The following is a 20,438-nucleotide window of genomic DNA, read 5'->3' as shown; positions in this document are numbered from 1 at the left end:
AGAAATGGCATTCCCTGCAGCAGCCAGGCATGGGCTTCCTATCTACAGAGATGATGGAATTATCTCCATTCCATTACCCTGACTTCTGAAAAGGGTGACTACACATTTCGCAACCAGATTCATTTCTACAAAACTGGTAATAATACCCTCCGTTTTAGAAAATTCGCAAAATAAACATCGAGAAAACCTTTGGGAATTCAGTTTGAGTAACATCGGGCAGGACCTAAAGTCTGTTATTTTAGTGGCCATGCCTCATTTACATTAGTCCTGTGAGTTGGCAACATAAAATAAAATAAACTCCCGATTTAGGGGCAGGAAATCCAGAAGGGCAGCAACTTAAAGAGGAGTGGAGACAGTTTCGGGAGTAAAAGGGAGTACCAGTTTTATTCAGAAGGCAATTTTTTTTGCGGCAAATGCTTTCATTGTTGAAGCCTTAACACCCACTAGCAACTGGCATTAAGAGAGTATGCCACTGTGCATCCAGTTTTCCCTGCAGCTAAGAATCACATTAATAGTCCCTCAAAATGGGCCGTCCTGTTTCATTTTTCAAGGCAGCAGCAGGAGCTGGTAGTAATTCAGTGGGCAGAAATGACATCATCTGAGCCTGATTAACCAACCGGGAGCTCCCGTTGTCTCAATCAAGGTGAACCCAAAAATTGTTTTGGGTGAAAATGGTGGCAAATCAGCACGTTGGTATTATTTTAGTCTTTGTACCATTCCATTTTTGTTCAAGATATGCAGAGTGGTGTGCATAGCCCAGGGTGGCTGAAGCCTGGATTTCCCTTGTGGGACTTGAATGAGCACTCCTGCTTCTCCACTGACTTTCAGTGGCCTAGCTGGATAATTCCTGACAGCTTTACCTGGCATACAAGTCACTTATATTTGTTAATGAGGCTCCCATTGGACTCTGGCAGGAGTTTCAGCCACCACCAAAAACCAACGATGTTAAAGGGGGTGATCAGTGGAATGGAGTAGGAAATGAAGTCATTCCATATTAACTGCTGCCCCACACCTTTCCTGCAATAGAGAACGATAACTCTTCCTTTCTAACCTTAAACAATTGCTTGTTGCCCTGGAAATGCATTGTGGATGGGCTCATTATAACCTATCCTTACTAAAGAGCAATCAACATTTTAGCAATAAGACCATATTTAGACATTAGTGTTTCCTTTCTATTTACAGCAACATGTTTTTGACACTGTGAATCTCACTATTTTGTGGCACAATAACGTAATGAGGGTATTCATAGCTTAAAAGGACTGCAAATTCCTTACACAAATGATGCCCTGTGACCAAAACCACTTAAGGTGGTTACTGGCACAAATGGCTAGGGGCTTCAGTGAAGTAACAATGAATCTTTTATTTGGTTATCAAGATACCAACACTGACCAAAACACACTTGAATTGGCAAGTCAGATATTAAGGACTACAGCATTAAGCCTTTTTTTAACAGACATTTCACACTTTATTATGGGTTGACTATCATTTATTTATTTTCATGAAGGAAATGAATAATTTTAGTCAAAGTTCTGAAATTTCTCAGTCCCAAAGGCAATCAAACAAATACATCAGAACAAAAACAAAAATACCTGGAAAAAATCAGCAGGTCTGGCAGCATCTGCAGAAAGGAGCACAGTTAACATTTCGAGTCCGAATGACCCTTAGACTGTCCACCAATATCTATTACAAGCCTACCCGACTCCCACAGCTACCTCGACTACAGATCCTCACACCCCACTTCCTGTTAGGACTCCATCCCATTCTCTCAATTCCTTCGCCTCCGTCGCATCTGTTGTGCTGATGCCACTTTCAAAAACAGTTCCTCTGACATGTCTTCCTTCTTCCTTAACCGAGGTTTTCCACCCACGGTAGTTGAAAGGGCCCTCAACCGTGTCCGGCCCATCTCCCGCGCATCCACCCTCACACCTTCCATTCCCTCCCAGAAACATGATAGCGTCCCCCTTGTCCTCACTTATCACCCCACCAGCCTTCACATTCAAAGGATCATCGTTCGCCATTTCCGCCAACTCCAGCATGATGCCACCTCCAAACACATCTTCCCCTCACGCCCCCAGGCAGCATTCTGCAGGGATCATTCCCTCCAGGACACGCTGGTCGACTCCTCCATCACCCCCTACACCTCAACCTCTCCCAGGGCACCTTCCCATGCTATCACAGAAGGTGCAACATCTGCCCCTTTACTTCCCCTCTCCTCACCGTTCAAGGGCCCAAACACTCATTTCAAGTGAAGCAGCATTTCACGTGCACTTCCATCAATTTAGTCTTCTGCATTTGTTGCTCCCAATGTGGTTTCCTCTACATTGGAGAGACCAAAGGCAGACTAGGTGACCGCTTTTCAGAACACCTTCAGTCTATCCGCAAGCATTACCCAGACATCCCTGTCGCTTGCCATTTCAACACTCCACCCTGCTGTCTTGCCCACACGTCCATCCTTGGTCTGCTGCATTGTTCCAGTGAAGCTCAATGCAAACTGGAGGAACAGCACCTCATCTTCCGACTAGGCACTTTACAGCCTTCCGGATTGAATATTGAGTTCAACAATTTTAGATCATGAACTGTCTCCTCCATCCCCACCCCCTTTCCAATCCTGCCCCCATTTTTTCCCAGTAATTTATATGGATTTTTCTTTTCCCACCTATTTCCATTATTTTTAAATGTATTTCCATCCATTGTTTTATCTCTACCTTTTAGCCTTTTTCAATTCCGTCACCCCACCCCCAGTAGGGCTATCTGTACCTTGCTTGTCCTGCTTTCTACCCTTAATTAGCACATTCCTTTAGATAATATCACCACCTTCAACACCTCTTTGTCCTTTTGTCTGTGACATCTTTTGGTTATATCCACCTATCACTGGCCCTCTATCCAGCTCTACTTGTCCCCCCCACCACCACACCCCAAACCAGCTTATATTTCACCTCTCTTCTCTTTTTACTTAGTTCTGTTGAAGGGGCATTCGGACTCGAAACTTTAACTGTGTTCCTCCCTGCAGATGCTGCCAGACCTGCTGATTTTTTCCAGGTATTTTTGTTTTTGTTTTGGATTTCCAGCATCCGTAGTTTTTTGCTTTTACATACATACATCAGAACATTAGTTTAACAATATTTTAGGCATTTTTCAATCCTGACTGCTTGCAGTATGTGCATGATATAGCCTCAGTGTACTACAAAGTACTCAATCATTTCTGTTTATACAGATGCCTACAGCTTTCATTCACTTTCTTAATTGTCTTCACTTTCAAAATTAAACTTTTTAAACAAATTAATTAGAGTGGAGTTAACTATTTTTAATGGGGTGTGCTACACTCAAGAAATCTACTATTCTGTAGAGGAAAGTATTTTCATTTCTTAGATTTTATTGACAACTGTTAATTTATCATTCATATCCACTTGTATTATATGACAATGTAAATAACATTGTGCATTCCACGATTGACAACGATGAATCCCAGCTCTAACTTTAAACTCTTCAGAAAGGTAACCAATTGTGTAGACTGAGCTACCTGAGCTGGCATACCATGCTCTGACTGTTTCTTCGACTTTTTAATGAACGTTGTAGGATGCACGTCTCAGGCGTACCAAAGGCAGTACTCTACAGCCAGCTGAGTATGGGAACCCACACCACAGGATAACCCAAACTTAGATATAAAGATAAGCTGAAGGCCTACCTCAGAGTTTGCAAGCTGAATCCCAATACGAGGGGAAAAAAAAGAGCCAAGAAATTTCAATATTTGAGGAGAATAGAGTCAAGAACTTCAGGACAAATGACCAAAGCCAATGTTGCCATCCGTGCCTCCAACATTGACTTCATACGCAGTAGTTGCAATCCGTTTTGCAAATCAAGATTTGGTCTAATGTCATACATAGGACAACATCAAAGTGGATGGTAAACTGTTTTTTCTCTCTTTTTTTGCTGAATACTCATCCATTGAAGTGAAGGGAGAATCTCATCATTAAGTATGCTTGTAAGATCCTAACCTTGATCTGTTGAGTCAAAGATTTATTTGAAATCAATGTAAAAGCTTAAAAGGTTATTGGTCCGTACATCCTTCAGTGACTGTTCTGAATATATATTTGGTTAAGGAAGCTTTCCCCTTTGCAGAGATGCAACCATGTTTGCCCAGAGGACATGGTCAATCATCCATTTTGTTTTTTTCAACAGAATTCTATTAAAATTCTTCTAAACCTTATTAAAAATCTCTCATGAGAATGATTTCTTTGTAGTTTGACATTAAATAAAAGGGAATTTTTCTAGGTGGGGCACAGTTATATTTGTCACTCACTGTTAGGCTATTTCCTGATATGCACTGGCATGCTGACACTTGAATAGTTGAATAGTTTACTGTATGAAATACTGGCCATTTCAGCACTTTGGCTTTAATCGCAATCACATACAGTAGTGTTGACACATTTTAGCTGTTCATTTGCTGTCTTTGTCTCAAATGATGAGGTTCATGGTGCTGGCAGTATGTTTTTAGAACTTGGTTCAGGAAATTATTGTGTTAAAGCCAACATTCTGTAGTACTAAGAGGCACACACATCATTCACTGAGTAGTTCAGTTGTAATATCTTTTTCAAACGTTGCAGTCTATATGTTGTCGCCACCCTTAAAATATTAAAGAAACACAAATACTAAAAATGCTTCAATTCAAACCCAATTCTGTGTCAGCAAATTTAGGTCTCTAAAGATTCAGTGATGTAATCATAATGATTGAAGTTCTCAATAAGTAGTTAGGTCATGCTGTTGTATAATTCTTGAGTTTTATTGCTAGTTTAATGTCACTGGGAAGTGAAAATTGCTTTGCAACAAGGCTAAACCTGCTGCGTGATTGTATTCTTGATCAATGACAGGCTGTACCAGCACAGTTTCAAAATCGAAATATTGCGGATGATTAAGTTTGAACTAAGAATGGAAAATGCCAGAAATAGTCTGCAGATCAGGCTACATCAGTAGAGACTGCATCTGTTCTGCTAATGGACACAAGTTCTTATATGTCTCACTCTTTTCTCAACCGACCATTCCCCTCTGTTCTGGTTGACAGGGTGCTCATCCATGACTGTATTATTTTCTGTGCTTCCATTTTCACCCATTCATCTCCATCCCTGAACCACTATAGGATTCCCCTTGCCCTCACATTCCACCCCACCATTCTCCAAATTCAAATGATCATCCATTGACATTTCTGCCACCTCAAATGTGATGCCACTAAACACCCTCTCCCCTCACCATTCAGCATTCAAAAGGGGACCCTTGCCCCTGCAAGATCCTCATCCACTCTTCAGTCCCTTTAAAAACTCACTCATCTACCCATGGCACCTTCTTGTACAAGCACAAGAGATGTAACACCCACCCTTTCATCTCCTCACTTCCCACCATCCAGAACCACAAACATTCCTTCCAGCTGAAGCAGTGATTTACTTATACCTCTTTCAATTTAGTGCAGAGTATTCACTGCTCGTAATGCTATTTCCTCTACAATGGGGAGATCAACCGCAGATAGGATGAATTTTTCATGGAGCACCTCCCTTCAGTCCTGAGCTTCTGGTCTCATGTAACTTTAATTCTCCACTCCACTCCCATTCTGTCCTTGGCTGCCTACACTGTTTCAGTGAAGCTCAAAAAAAGCTTGAGAAACAATACCTAATCTTTCTATAAGGCACTCCCAGACTCAAATTTGATTCAACAATTTTAGACGTTAACCTCTGCCCTCATTTTTCAGACAGCAAGTGTTGGTAATGGTTCTGCTATTGGCATTTACTGCTCCTTTCAACCCACATTTTGTTTCTCTCCTTCTACCAATATCATCCCTTTTTTGCCTTACAACATCATCCCTTTTGTTGTTTTGGGCTAGAAATTGGGTTGTCCCGACTTTGGAGTGCAGGGTCCATGACTTGTGATCTGGGTGGCATGGCAGTATGCAAATTTGATGCACCCACCTCATTTGCATGATTGTAGGTCTGCCCATGCAGGTCCCTGTTGCTGTCTTCTTAATGCTGCTCCTGCCTCTTGACTTTGCACCAGAAATGTTGTTCAGAAAAGAGATGGTGCAATCAAACTGCTCTTCTTAAAGGCAGGCTGTTCCCCTTAAAAGGAAGCTGTGCTGAGAAGTATTGATCCAACATAAATGATGGCAAATTGAACACAAGGGCAGAAAGAAGGTTGCAGGATTAGGTATAAGGCATTGGAGGCATTAGTGTTGAAGGTGGGCAGCCAGGAGGTCCTCAGGGACCATCCTCCAAGAGGAGTGGGGACAGGTAACCAGGGAAGTCAAATTCCAGAGTCTCCCAGGGCTGGCTGCAGGTGTCCAGAGGACCTGGAAGTCGTACCACAAGAGGTCTAATAACCCCACACGGGTGGTCAGAGTCAATAAAAATGTCTCTTCATGTGACATCTACCCACCAACCGCTGACACTGCTCAGTGCATCACACCCCATCGCTCCCCTATCAGCAATCCCTGGCACTCAGGACTCACATCTAACATCCAGATACTCCACCTCACATTCGTAATCCTACCAATGCCATCAGCCTCAAACCTGGCTCCACATATCTCCATATTCAGCTACAGCTAGCAAGTCACCCAAACATAGTGCAGCACACTCGCTGACATTCTTCCCTCTCTCTTGCAGGACAAGGTTGACCTGTAACTGGAGGGAGCAGAGCAGAACCATGAGGAGTCAAGGATGCCTGCATCTCCTGAGCACTGTGGAAGTATGGTTCTCAGTATGATTGGGCCGGGGCTGTGATGGGGCTCATGGTATTTGACATTGCTGGGAACATTGAGGATAACAGTATGTTCTTGCCTTATGCCCCGTCTCAATTTCCAGCAACCTGTCACCTTTGTTCATCTGGCATGATGCAGATGGCGACCTCTTGCTTTCCAACCCATCCCTCTTTCCTCACCCCAACCTTTCACTTCTGAATTCCAACTTCCAGACATCAAACAACTGCCACCTGTCCAGCCACAGAAGTCCAAGGGGAAAGAGAGAGAACAACAGCCCAATACCAGTGAAGAGGTCTTCGTCATTTGAACTGACAGCTGCAGCCAACAGCTCAGATGCTGGCATTGCTTGCTCCTTTCATGAGAGAGTAGAGTTAGGATCAGCAAATGGTGAGTCATGTGGTCATGAATGGGCTGCAATCGCGCCAGGGAAAAGAGATTGTCTTTTTTCTGCCAGCTCACTGGTGGGAGAGATTCCGAACACATTCTGCTGCAGAGGACACAGATGAGGATCTTGATGGGACAACATACAAGAGAACGCTGAAGGGCATGCACAGCAAGGTACTGCATGCATTGTCAGGCATAGCAGACAGCCTCCTTTCACTGTTCCTGTGATCCTGCAAACCCAGAGTCATTGGTGCTCCCCTGCCTGTCACAGTCTTTGTGTGGACAGTTTAGCTATTCCCATTTCCCCATTTCCCAACACCCACAGCCCGCCAAGAGAGGCAGTGACACTCACTGGCAAATCCAGGAACTCACCATGCCACCCCAAAAATAGTCCGGAGAACCTCCAGATGTTTTGCAATTGACAAGTTCACCTTCCCTTTAATTTGGGTGCCTGGAACTTCAAATAGAGCTAGTATAAGCAGAAGGCCTGATCTATGAATTCATTTTCTGGACCCGCATGGTCCACATTTGCTACACTGGTTTCGCATCAGCTGGTTGGGCTGCATGATGTAAGGATAGTTTCAGTTCAAAGCCTTCCAGCGCATACAGGGGATTCGCAGGCAGTGCCACAAGCAGCACAGGGCATTCTACGGAAACAATGCCAGCCCATGTTAACACCTTTCGATTTCACACCTTAATCACGTCTGCTTCCCGCCATATCCCAGACCAACCCTTTTGTTCTTTTCCTCTTTCCCTGGCTCTCTGTCATTTAAAAACTATCAAATCTCTAACTTTTTCCAGTACTGACCTGAAATGCTGCCTGACCTGCTGAGTATTTCCAACATTTCCTGCTTTTATTTAAAGTTTCTGGCATTCTCAATAAGCTGCTTTCGTAATTATGCTGGTGCTGCCAGTCAGAGATGAAGGACAGGTTTACACTGCAACTTTAGCATTGTTGCAAAGCAATTTTCATTAGCAGTGGTGTTACACTAGCATCGATAAAACTCCAAAAACAATGCCCAACCTGATTCCAGAGTGAGGATTTCTGAAGGGAGTAGTGGCACTCCTCTTTGATTTGACACATCATGTAATGTAAACCACGGAGTGATGGTGGTGTAGTGGTATTGTCACTGAACTCGTGATCTAGATACCCTGGCTGATACTCAAGGAAATGAATTTGAATCCCACTCTGGCAGCTGGTGGAACTTAAATAAAATTAATAAATATGGAATATAAAGCTAGTCTCAGTCCTGGCGACCATGAAAACTATCATTAGTTGTTGCAAAAACCTATTCAGGAAATCTGCCATCCTTTCCTGGTCAGTCCTTTATGTGTTTCAGCCCCCAGCAATGTGGTTGACTGCCCTTTAAAATGACCCAGTAAGCCACTCAGTTCAAGGGTAACAAATGCTGGCCTTGCCAATGGCACCCACACCCCATGAAATACGATTTAAAAAATTGCAAGCCTGGTTTCCAAAGTCAGGAGCAAAATACAGGAAATCTGAACTAAAAACAGAAAATGCTGGAAAAGCTCAGCAGTATCTGTGGAGAGAGAAACCGAGGTAATGTTTTGAGTCTGTATGGCTCTTACGAACTCAAAACATTAACTCTGTTTCTCACTCTACAGATTCTGCCAGACCTGCTGAGTTTTTCCAGCATTTTCTGTTTTTATTTCTGGTTTCCAAAGTCTTCAATGGGTCCATTGAAGTTCCTGAACATATTGTGGGCCTATTTCAACTTAATTTATATGTTTATATGGAAATTTTCTCTCTCCACTCTCCAAACTCTTAAGTTTTTAACTGTTGGCACATAGTTTTGGCCATGTGTGTTGGTGCAGAAATCCCTTAATTGGACAGTTAAAGGTCCAACCACAAGCAAGGGTTCTTGTCTTAAATCCAAGCTGCAGTTATTGGTGTGAGAGCAGGATCTGCAGTATAAATGCACCCTAAAATGCTATCAGAATGCAGCCCCTTGCTCCTGTGCTATTGATCCAGGTTATGTTCCATGCATAAATTGGAACATTGCATAACCTTTCTGAATACAATTATGGAGCTTCCGACAGTAAGAAGATTGTGGACTTTTAAGTGGTTTTAAGTGCTAACAATGTTGTTTTTATTTCGAGCCAACTCCAAGCACAGCACTCATGTTCCCTCCCCTCCCACACTCTGCTCACCTCCCCTCCCCCAGCACTGTTCAAGCACCTTTCCTTCCCGCCAGCTCTACTCATCCTCCCTCCACCACATCCCCAGCTATGTTCACCTCCCCTCCCCACTTCCCCAAGCACTGTTCTGTTCACACCCTACCCCCTCTCCTGGCACCCCAGCCTTTGCTCACCATCACACCCCCAAACCAACACCCACCATCCAACTCTGCTTACCAACACCCAACTGCAGCTATTCGCTGACATGGGAGGGTCTGAGGAGCCAGGGGTGCTGGGGAGGGGGTTGAGTGGTTCTCGGGTAGATAAATCAGTGTGAAGAACTGGGTAAGTACAGGACAAACTGCCGATGTTTATACAATTACAGGCCTTGGCAGGACCATCAACTTGGACTCCACTGGAGCTCCTTATGGTAGACTGAACGTTCCAGCTTCCAGCATTCTCCCCAGAACTTGTGGTGCTGTTGTGGTTCTCAATAGCGGCAACTTCAGTGCTCACCACCACTATTGAAACAGGAAATGACTCACTTGGTTAGACTGATTTAGTTCTTAATCATGGAGTAACTGCTACAAATATTGTTTAATGGACTTTAATAAAGATTCTGCTCTCAAACTTTTTGGCTACATTCAAAATGACAAAACAAAATGCTTGTGGGCCTATATGGCTTTTTGCAAAAGTTGTGTGAATTCCACTTTCAGTAATCCTTAAAATTGTTCAGTAAGAACCTTTAACGAACAATGATGTGAAAGAAGCAAGTATAACTTTCAGAAGGAAAAAAGGCACTTGGATGACACAAGATTTTGAAAATGTGGCTGTTAAACATTATCAAGCACTGAGAATAGTGTTTCGCTTGAATACATAGCTTTTATACACAAAACAATAAAGTACAGCATGACATTAACACCATCAGTAAAGTTATGATCCCAGCTGATGTTACTGTTGGACAAGACAGATCCAAGGGTGGAACCAGGCTTGATAGATCCTAACTTTTATTTTTTTGTTTCGAAACATGGAGAGTGGCTACTGAACAGGAGTTAGATGATGACCTTTAACAAAAGAATAAAACATTTATTAAACAAGAAGGAACGAATTATATTATAATACTCATTCACCCACAACTATACTTTTACATATAAACACACATACATATACATACACACATATATATACATACACATATATATACATACACATACACACACACATATATATATATACATGAATATATATACATACATACATAAATACATACACACATATATACATGCATATATATATACATACACACATACATATATACACATATATATGCATACATACACATATATATACACACATATATGTACATATACATATACATATATACACATGTACATACATATACACACAAACATATATATATACATACATATGTATATATACATACACATATATACATATGCGCATGTACATACATATATATACATATACATATTTATATATATGTATATATATATATATTTATATACATATGCATATACATATATATATAGAGAGAGAGAGAGAGGGAGAGTGGGGGGCAGAGAGAGTGGGAGATTTGTAAGGATAACACAAGTTACAAACACTATCTCATACTCTAATGTTGACAGTAAGTATACAGTCCATGCAAAACAATAGGCAACCTGTGGTCAGACACACCCAAACTCCAAAACCAAGTGACAGATGCCACCCCAAACAGATGCTATGAATCTCTCATCAACTCCCTCCAGACGCTTGTCACCACCATGAGCCAACTGGTCTCACTGAACTCCATCTTTCAAACGAGGGTTTCTAATCTCCACTTGAAGAATTCTCTTTGGAATCTTCTCCCAAATGACATTTTCTCTCAGATGCCTTCCACAAGGATTCACCTCCAGGGATTCAAACTCTCCTTCTGGTGTTCCTCTCCCTGGATTGCCACATGAATTCAAGCTTTGCATTCCACAACACTCTCTCTTAAATGCTCAGTCATATCAATAGAACACTACTGCTTCACGTGCCCATAATAAAGAGTTGAAGACCTTAAGCTGTCTCCATAGATCTTCTGGCTTCTTGCAAGCCTATTTTGCTTTAGGTCTGCGTCCTATAACTTTCTCCCTTTAAGCTTGGAGCCTTTCTCTGTGCCTCACTCTTAACTTCACTTAATAGAACCTTTTCCAGATTCCTGCTCATGTTCTTTGTCTTAACTTAAAGGGCTTCTTGGGCCTTTCTCTTTTCTCTTTAGGACCTGCTCCCTGCAAAATTGGTGTCTCCCTTGAGATCCAGGGCTCACTTGACATTCACTGTTACTTTAACTTTAGAGCAACTCATCTAAGATTCTTAGATTTATTCTCCTCAGCAGTCTGCTCGTATGTCAGCTAGAGAGAGACTTAAACTGGTCCCTTCACCTTAGAGCAGAATGACCAACTGAAATCAACTGCTTTTGATTTCTTTGTGTCTGTGTGGGGCCTCTCTCTCTCTCTCTCTCTGGACCCCTGTTGAGAGGCAACAGCACCGTTTTTTCTACTTTGTTTTAACTCCCTTTCAAGATGCAGGCATCTTCTAAAGTGAAACTAAAACTCAAGGAGTTTTCCCTTTCTTAACACACAAATATAGAAATACAAATTAAACTTAAACTTACTTAAATTATCTCTGGTTCCTAACTGTAATTACATACTATTACAGATGAAACATCTTGGGCGTCCAATAGTGAATTTCACTCAGTTCCCAGGATAGAGTTTAACATTTCTTTGAATTAATCTTGGTTACTAGTTCCTGTATTTGAATAAATTCACTATGATTTCCATAGATTTGCAGCAGCTATACAAGATGTTCTCATGTTGTTATTAAGGCTATAAATAAAGTTTGGGATTAGTATAATTCTTCAAGTTTGATATGCAAACCACAGGAGGAAGCAATCCCTCATTATTGTTGCCCATTCTATGAGACTGTATATTTTCTGAATTAAGTTGTATTGCACATTATACAACTTTCTAAATGCATTAAATATCTATAATTTGGATCATTAATGCCACCGGAATCAGCCTACAGCAGCCAGATGCTCTCGAAGTCAGACGTGCATCACTCCTGTCTGCTCAGAAGCTGCCTCCTGGGATGGACACTCGAGTAAGTGGGCCCTTTGGGCTCTGAAAACTACTAAACTGGCCAGACTGTGACATGAAATAGCCTTACCACTGATTTACAAATTGGACCATACTTGTCACTCACCAAAGGCAGCTGCAAGAGGGACCCACCACATGCATTATTTAAAAGACCAGGGACTCCCAACTGACAGATAAAGTGATTTGCAGTAATTTCTTCTTTTGCAAATAAGTCTCTGGAATTACTGTGGAGCGTTTTTGGAGGTGCTGTGGTGAATTCCTGGATTTGGCAGGGAGTGTTGCTGGTGACTTAGTGGTAATGTTGCTGGACTAGTGATCCAGAGGCCCAGGCTAATGCTTTCGGGGCACAGGTTCAAAACCACATCAGCTGGTGGAATTAATAAATCTGAATTATAAAGTAATCTCAATAACCATGGCCATGAAACTATCATTGATTGTTGTAAAGACCCATTTGATTCACTCATTTCCTTTAGGGAAGAAAATCTTCTATCCTTACCTGGTCAGGCCTACATGTGACTCCAGACTCACAGCAATGTGGTTGACTCTTACCTGCCCTCTGAAATGGCTTAGCAAGCAAGCTGCTCAATTCAAGGATAACTAGGGATGGTAACAAATACTGGCCTTTCCAGCGACACCCATATCCCATGAAAGAATAAAGAAAAAACATGACATCTCTTGTCTGTCTCTGCAGCTAATGTCCCCAGCGACTTGTTCTTGAACCTAGCTGCGCTCACTCTTCTCTGGTGCTCCATTTATGCATCTCTTCCATACAGCAGTTTCAGTACAGGCAGCAAGCAGCAACGGCCTTCCATTGTGTGCAGCTCTGCTTTAAGGTGGACAGGCTGTCTTTAAGAGGAGCAAGCTGGCTGGCCTATGTGCTATCAGCAGACACTGTTTGGCCTCCTACTGAGTGCCATGGCAGCTAGTAGCATGGGCCTTACTCAGACCAATGTTACAATAAAGCAAGTAAGGAGGCAGCAGCAAGTTTACATGCTGTCTGTTCAATGACAATGGACGTAGGGTGGTCACAAACCATCATTGGCGCACCTGAAAATAGGCCATAACCAATATTTAGTCCCTATTCTGCAACAGTGGTGTATTATCATGGTCCAGTTGCAGGCTAGAAATCAATCTTGGCTACTGGTGCAAAATAAAAGCTAGCAAAATCATTGGAAAAGAAAGTTGCGTGGAGTATGCAATGGAGCATCGATTTGCTGTCACTCATTTTGCATTAAACTTATGACAATTTTCTAGTGAATGCAATTCTGCTTTTATTGTTAAATATTAAGGATAACACTGGAGTTCAGTCCAGTTCTCAATCACTGTGAGCTCATAGCATAAACTGTGAATTTCGCACTCACAACATGAACAAAATCTTGAAAGGGACTGAGTTGCATTTTCAGGTCAACATGATGGGATTACAGTGCTTGCAGCTACCCCCGGTTCAAATGAAAGGTGTCAGAGCATTAACAAAGTAGAAAGTACTCTGCTTGTCTGTTCAAGGCTCAACACAGTGTGCAATAATAATTTTTAAAATCAGGATGCCCTGTTGTTTTGTGTGAGAGATGAAAAATAATACATAATTCATGTTGCCCTGATGGCCCATGATCACTAAAATGAGTAGATAAGCTTGTCAGTTCCCGTTACCACCACAAGGTCATCAGGTACCAGTTATTTTCTGTGGAACGCAGCTCATCCGAAAAGCTTCTCACAGCTATGAGCCAGCTCATCCCCTCCAGTCACATGGATTACTCTGAGAAGCTGCAAAACTCCAGGGTTCAGCCCTGATGTTCCCTGTTTTTCACTGGGGAGGCGATGTGCCTCCCTGCTCTCACAAATAATGCCCCAGTAACTTGTTTGAAACAGTGAGGTACTGCAGACTGACTTATGTTGCTGATTTCACATTGGCTTCCTGGTAGGAGCCTGGGGTAAAAATAGAAATAAAGGTGGTTGTCATCTTCACTGTCATGGAGTTGAGCTTGAAGTTCTCCTGCAACAAATTACAGAAATCCGTTACTTCCTCCCAAGTGAATTGGAACCTCCAAAGGCATTAGTCATTCATCAGGTTCAGATAATTGCATTTGCGGTTGATAGATTTAGTTCACATAGTAACAAATGAGCTGCACTTCAATGGCATCCAAAGGTTCTTCCTGTTCCTCTTCCCCCATCTCTTCATCCAAATAACATATGTGCTGTGATATTCCAAATGGGACCTCCAATGCAGTAAGGATCAGAAGTTATCTGCCCAGGTTTTCTTAAGAGCTCCCATGCACAGAGCAATCCAATTGCAGTGACTAACTTATAAAGTTTTGTTTCCTAACTGGCCAAAATTGATTTACCAACTACAATTGAATATGGTACCTGTCCCTTTAAGGATCTGTGAATTTCAAAACCAGCCTAGCAACTGAGAATGCCCAATCTATATGGGCACTACTGGCCTAACATGTGACCCAGGAAAAGGAATGAAGTATGTGTGGAGACTAGAATAACATAATTTTCTGCTCCATTTATTTTTTATGTGAATCTCAGTGTTCATTTGAACCACAATCCTTGCTCCTTGGCCCAAACGGTGACTGGAAATGTGTACCAAGCACAAATGGGGTAGAGAGTGAGCACAAGGGGGCTTAACTTCTTTTCCTCAAAACGATGGCTCCAAATAGGCCCAGGCAGGGTGCTGCAAAGAGAATATGCCCGTCCATATTTTGAACTGATATACTTTATGATAAATACTTCAGCAATGACACAGGAGATTTGACAATATACCAGTTCCTTTGCATTGCAGGTAACACATAATTTTATTTCCACAGCTTTTTGACAAAATATATCACCACAAATGGGAGAGGTCCAGATGAAAAGGCAGTTGTCAAAAATTCAATGTTGACCCAACATGAATGCAAAGAGGAAGGCATTTTCATCAGTAAAATGGTAAAAACAGAAAACATCACTTCCTACAGCGAATGGAACATCTGTTTCATGTGTGATTAATCCGACTTCCTTGAAAGTTTTCACATGAATTGGGAAGTGGGAGGCAATTAAATTCAGCAAGTTTAGTCTTTATAACATATATATACTTATACATATAAATATATAGATAAAATATATATCATATTTAAATATTGTAATATATGTGAGATATTAGAATAAAGAGTAATTAGGAAATCTGAGGGATCAGAAAAGAAGGAAATTCAAGATGGGCATGGAGTTCATATGCAGTTCATGAAATATGGTAAACAAGGTTGGAGATCTGCATGGAAAATGGCCACATAGGATTATGATATCATGGCAATAATGGAGATCTGGCTTAAACAAGGGAGGCTTAACATTCCTAGCTACAATATTCAGGAAAGATAGGGAAGAAAAAGATAAAGGGCTGGGGGTGGCATATTGTTCAAAGAAACTGTTACAGCACTAGGAAGGGATGATATAGTTGATTGGTCAAATACAGAATCTACTTGGTTAGAATTAAGAAGCAATACGGAAGCTATATTCTGCTGTGCCCATGGGTCAACAAATTGTGGGAAGGAGATGGAGAAACAAATCTGTAGGCAAATTACAGAATGATGCAAGGACTTCAGAATAATTATAATGGGGAAATCAATTATTCCAATATAGATTGATAAAAGTAACAATGCAATCGGCCAAGAGAATGAAAAATTACTGAAATGCTTACAAGGGATTTTTCTTGATCAGTGCGTTCCCAACCCAGTAAGGAAGGAAATAGTGCTGGACCTTGTTCTTGAAAATGGAGTGTGGTAAGTCAGCATGTTTCAATGGGGAGGCATTTTGGAAACAGTGATCACAATATAATTCAGTTTAGAGCAACTATGGAAAAGAACAAGGAAAAATAACATGAAAATAGTTAACTGAAGGAGAATTAATTTCAGGGAGCTGAAAAGGGATCTGGCTGAGATGGATTGGAATCAAAGATTGGCAATCACACTAATTGGAGTGTACTATAGACTAACAAACAATCAGAGCAAGATAGAAGAGCAAATATGTAGGCAAATTTCTGAGAAGTGCAAAACTAGTAGTGCAGTGTTAGTGGGAGATTTCAACTACCCTGATATTAATTGGAGTAGAATTAAAGTGAAAGGCATTGAGGGGACAGAATAGCAGGATTCTTAAAATGCATTCAGGAGAACATTTTTTAGCCCGTATGCAGGAGACCCAACAACAGAGGTACTTATTTTATGGGATGAAGCTGCATAGGTAGAAGGGGTATCAGTTGGGAAGCACATAGGTGGAAATGATCATAATTCAGTTAGATTTAAGATGGTTAAAGAAAAGGGCAAATATAGACCAGGGATATGCTAACTTTACTAAGTTGAGATTTGATTTAGCTAAAGTCAACTGGAAACAGCAATTTGAAGTTCAATCAGTGCCACATCAGTGGGAACATTCAAGAAAGAGATGCAAGGGTTCAGAGCAAATTTTTTCCATAAAGAAAAATGGTGGGGCTAACAAATCCCGAATCCCCTGGATGTCAAGGGGCTAAAAGAGAGCATAGAGGAAAAAAAATGAAGCTCATGATAGGTGCCAAGGGCTCAGTACCACAGAAAATATAGAGGAATATAAAAAGTGTAGGGGAGAAGTTAAAAAGGAAAGTAATAAAAGCAAAAGAGTGGGCATAAAAAAATATTGGAAAGTAAAATTTAAAAAAATACATAGAGAGCAAGAGGATAACCAAAGATAGAGTAGAACTTATTGGGGACCATAAGTGTGTGTGGAGGCAGAGGACATGGGAAACAAGAGCAGAAATGGGAAAGGCATCATTTTCCAATCCTCTCCAGTTGTAGGCACAGTGCAGAACAGTAGAGGATAATTAGGCTGAAGCTAAAGAGAGCATAAAGAAAAAGTAAATACATACTTTGGCTCTGTCTTCAAAAAGAAGAACACAAATAACATACCAGAAATGTTGGGGAACACAGAGTTTAGTGTGAAGGAAGAACTGAAAGAACTCAGTTCTATTAGAGAAATGGTGTTGGAGAAATTGATGGGATTGAAGGCCGATAAATCCCTGGGGCCAAATAATCTACATCCCAGAGTACTTTAGGAAGTGGCCCTAGAAATAGTGGATGCATTGATGGTCATCTTCCAAGATTCTATAGACTCTGGAACAGTTCCTACAGATTGGAGGGTAGCTAATATAACCTCATTATTTAAAAAGGGAAGTAGAGAGAAAACAGGGAATCATAGACCAGTCAGCCTGACGTCGGTAGTGGGGAAAGTTTGCGAGTCCATTATAAAAGATTTAATAGCTGAGCGCTTGGAAAACAGTGGCAGAATCCGACAGAGTCAGCTTGGATTTACGAAAGGGGAATCATGCTTGACAAATCTACTGGAATTTTTTGAGGATGTAACTCCTGGAGTTGGTGACGGGGAGCCAGTGGATGTGGTTCATTTGGACTTTCAGATGGTTTTCGACAAAGTCTCATGTAAGAGATTAGCATGTAAAATTAAAGTGCATGGGATTGGGGGTAGTGTATAGAGATGGATAGAAAACCGGCTGGCAGACAGAAAACAAAGAGTAGGAATAAACGGGCCTTTTTCCGAATGGGAGGCAGTGACTAGAGGGGTACCACAGGTATCGGTGCTGGGACCCCAGCTATTCACAATATATACTAATGATTTAGATGAGAGAACTAAATGTAATATCTCCAAATTTGCAGATGACACAAAGCTGGGTGGGAGGGTGAGCTGTGAGGAGGATGCAGAAATGCTTCAGTGTAATTTGGACAAGCTGAGTGAGTGGGCAAATGTATAGCAGATGCAATATAATGTGGATCAATGTGAGGTTATCCACTTTGGTAGCAAAAACAGGAAGGCAGATTATTATCTGAATGGCTATAAACTGAGAGCGGGGAATGTTCAACGAGACCTGGGTGTCCCCGTACACCAGTCGCTGAAGCTAAGCATGCAGGTAAAGAAGCAAATGGTATGTTGGCCTTCATAGCAAGAGAATTTGAGTACAGGAACAGGGATGTCTTGCTACAATTATACTGGACCTTGGTGAGACCACACCTGGCATATTGCGTGTAGTTTTGGTCTCCTTATCTGAGGATGGATGTTCTTGCTATAGTGGGAGTGCAGCGAATGTTTACCAGACTGATTCCTGGGATGGCGGGGCTGACATATGAGGAGAGATTGAGTCAGTTAGGATTATATTCACAGGAGTTCAGAAGAATGAGGAGGGATCTCATAGAAACTGAGGATACGGGGTAGACCATTTAGGACTAAGATGAGGAGAAATTTCTTCACCCAGAGAGTGGTGAGCCTGTGGAATTCCCTACCACAGAAAGTAGTTGAGGCAAAACATTGTATGTTTTCAAGAAGGAGTTAGATATAGCCCTTAGGGGTGAAAAGGATCAAAGGATATGGGGAGAAAGTGGGAGCAGGCTATTGAGTTGGATGATCAGCCATAATCATAATGAATGGCATTGCAGGCTCGAAGAGCCGAATGGCCTACTCCTGCTCCTAGTTTCTATGTTTCTATGTTTCCGTCCCCATTGGCATCAGGCGGACATGAGCAGACAATATGGCGGGAAGGTCAAAATTCAGTTTCACGACACCGTGAAACCAGTTTGCAATTGTCCGTTTCACCCACCAATGGTGGATGACATTTCCCACCGTCGCATGTCAAAAATACCATTTTAATACATCTGCATATAGTTATAATCCCTGCCCACAGGAATCATCCCCGCACGCTGGATCATCCAGGTACGTCAGCATGCAATGTTTCACAACAGCACTTGAAAGACGTGTGCCTGGTGAGCTGAACTTTCAGGGGGAACTTGGAGGCGACTGCACAGTAAAGTTACGCAACGCCCACGAGGGTGGCCCGTTCGACTTCAAGGTGCCATGCATTCAGGCAAAAGCACAGGCAAGTCGCTTTTTCCCAGCAGGCTGACAGTGTGGTGCCACGGCATGGGCTGCACTGTGGTTGGGGCGAATTGGGAGGCAAGGCAACATGGTCTGATGGTGAGGCATAAGCACATGCGGTGGGGATGGGGATGAGAGGGAAGTGGCCACACATTAGGGAATCTTGAATAAAGTGACCATTCCTCTGCAGCTGAGACAGTTCAGGCACAGCCACGTTGACGTGCTTGGGTCTCTAACTTATCTGCCCAGTCAAGCAACTCAGAGGCATGAAAGTCCCACCAAATGCTCCTGAACCTTTCACCCCTTGGGCGCAAACTGCAAACTAATGAGCATTTTAGTGGACTGCAGAACAGCTGGACGACTGGGCAAGTTGTATAATCTCTTTGCAAAAGCTAACCATGGAGCAATCACTAGTGGAGGTGCTCATAGCCCCTTGCAATGTCATCATCCCAGATTGGACCAGTCTCCCCTTGGTTCAAGCTAACAGCGTAGACTTGCAATGTGGGTTAGGAGAATGCCTGCACCTGAGCTGAGAGCACAGTATGCAATCCAATGGGCAAAGCTGCTGCCAATCAGTCAGGTAGAGTGGGGCGGAGGTGGGTGGTGTCTCGGGCAGCCATGCAGCACACTAAACTCTGGCCATCCAAGAGCGGCCAGCAGTCTCCAGGAAGCATTAAGGGGCCTTCAGACTTAACCAAGAGAGATTCTTAGTACACCCAAGCTAACCCATCTTTTATCCTGCAGGAGGAGTATATGTTTTTAATATATTTTTTCATGGGATGTAGGTGTTGCTGGCTGGACTAGCATTTATTGCCTATCCCTAATTTCCCTTGTTTAGAGGGCATTTAAGAGTCAACCACATTGCTTTGGGTCTGAAGTCACATGTAGGCCATACCAGATGGCAGATTTCCTTCCCTAAAGGAAATTAGTGGAGCAGATGTGTTTTTATAACAATCGGCAATGGTTTCACGGTCATCATCAGACTTTTAATTCCAGATTTTTTTATTGAATTTAAATTCCACCATCCACTGTGGTGAGATTCAAATCCAGCTCCCCAGAGCATTACCCTGGGTCTCTGGATTACCAGTGATAACACCACTTTGCTAGCACCTATCAGGAGCATGGAGCCTGGTCACCTAGTTGTATGCCTCATTGCTTAC

The sequence above is a fragment of the Carcharodon carcharias genome, chromosome 12, assembly GCF_017639515.1.
Source record: "Carcharodon carcharias isolate sCarCar2 chromosome 12, sCarCar2.pri, whole genome shotgun sequence".
Lineage (NCBI taxonomy): Eukaryota > Metazoa > Chordata > Chondrichthyes > Lamniformes > Lamnidae > Carcharodon > Carcharodon carcharias.
Note: the sequence above shows the minus strand (reverse complement) of the source record.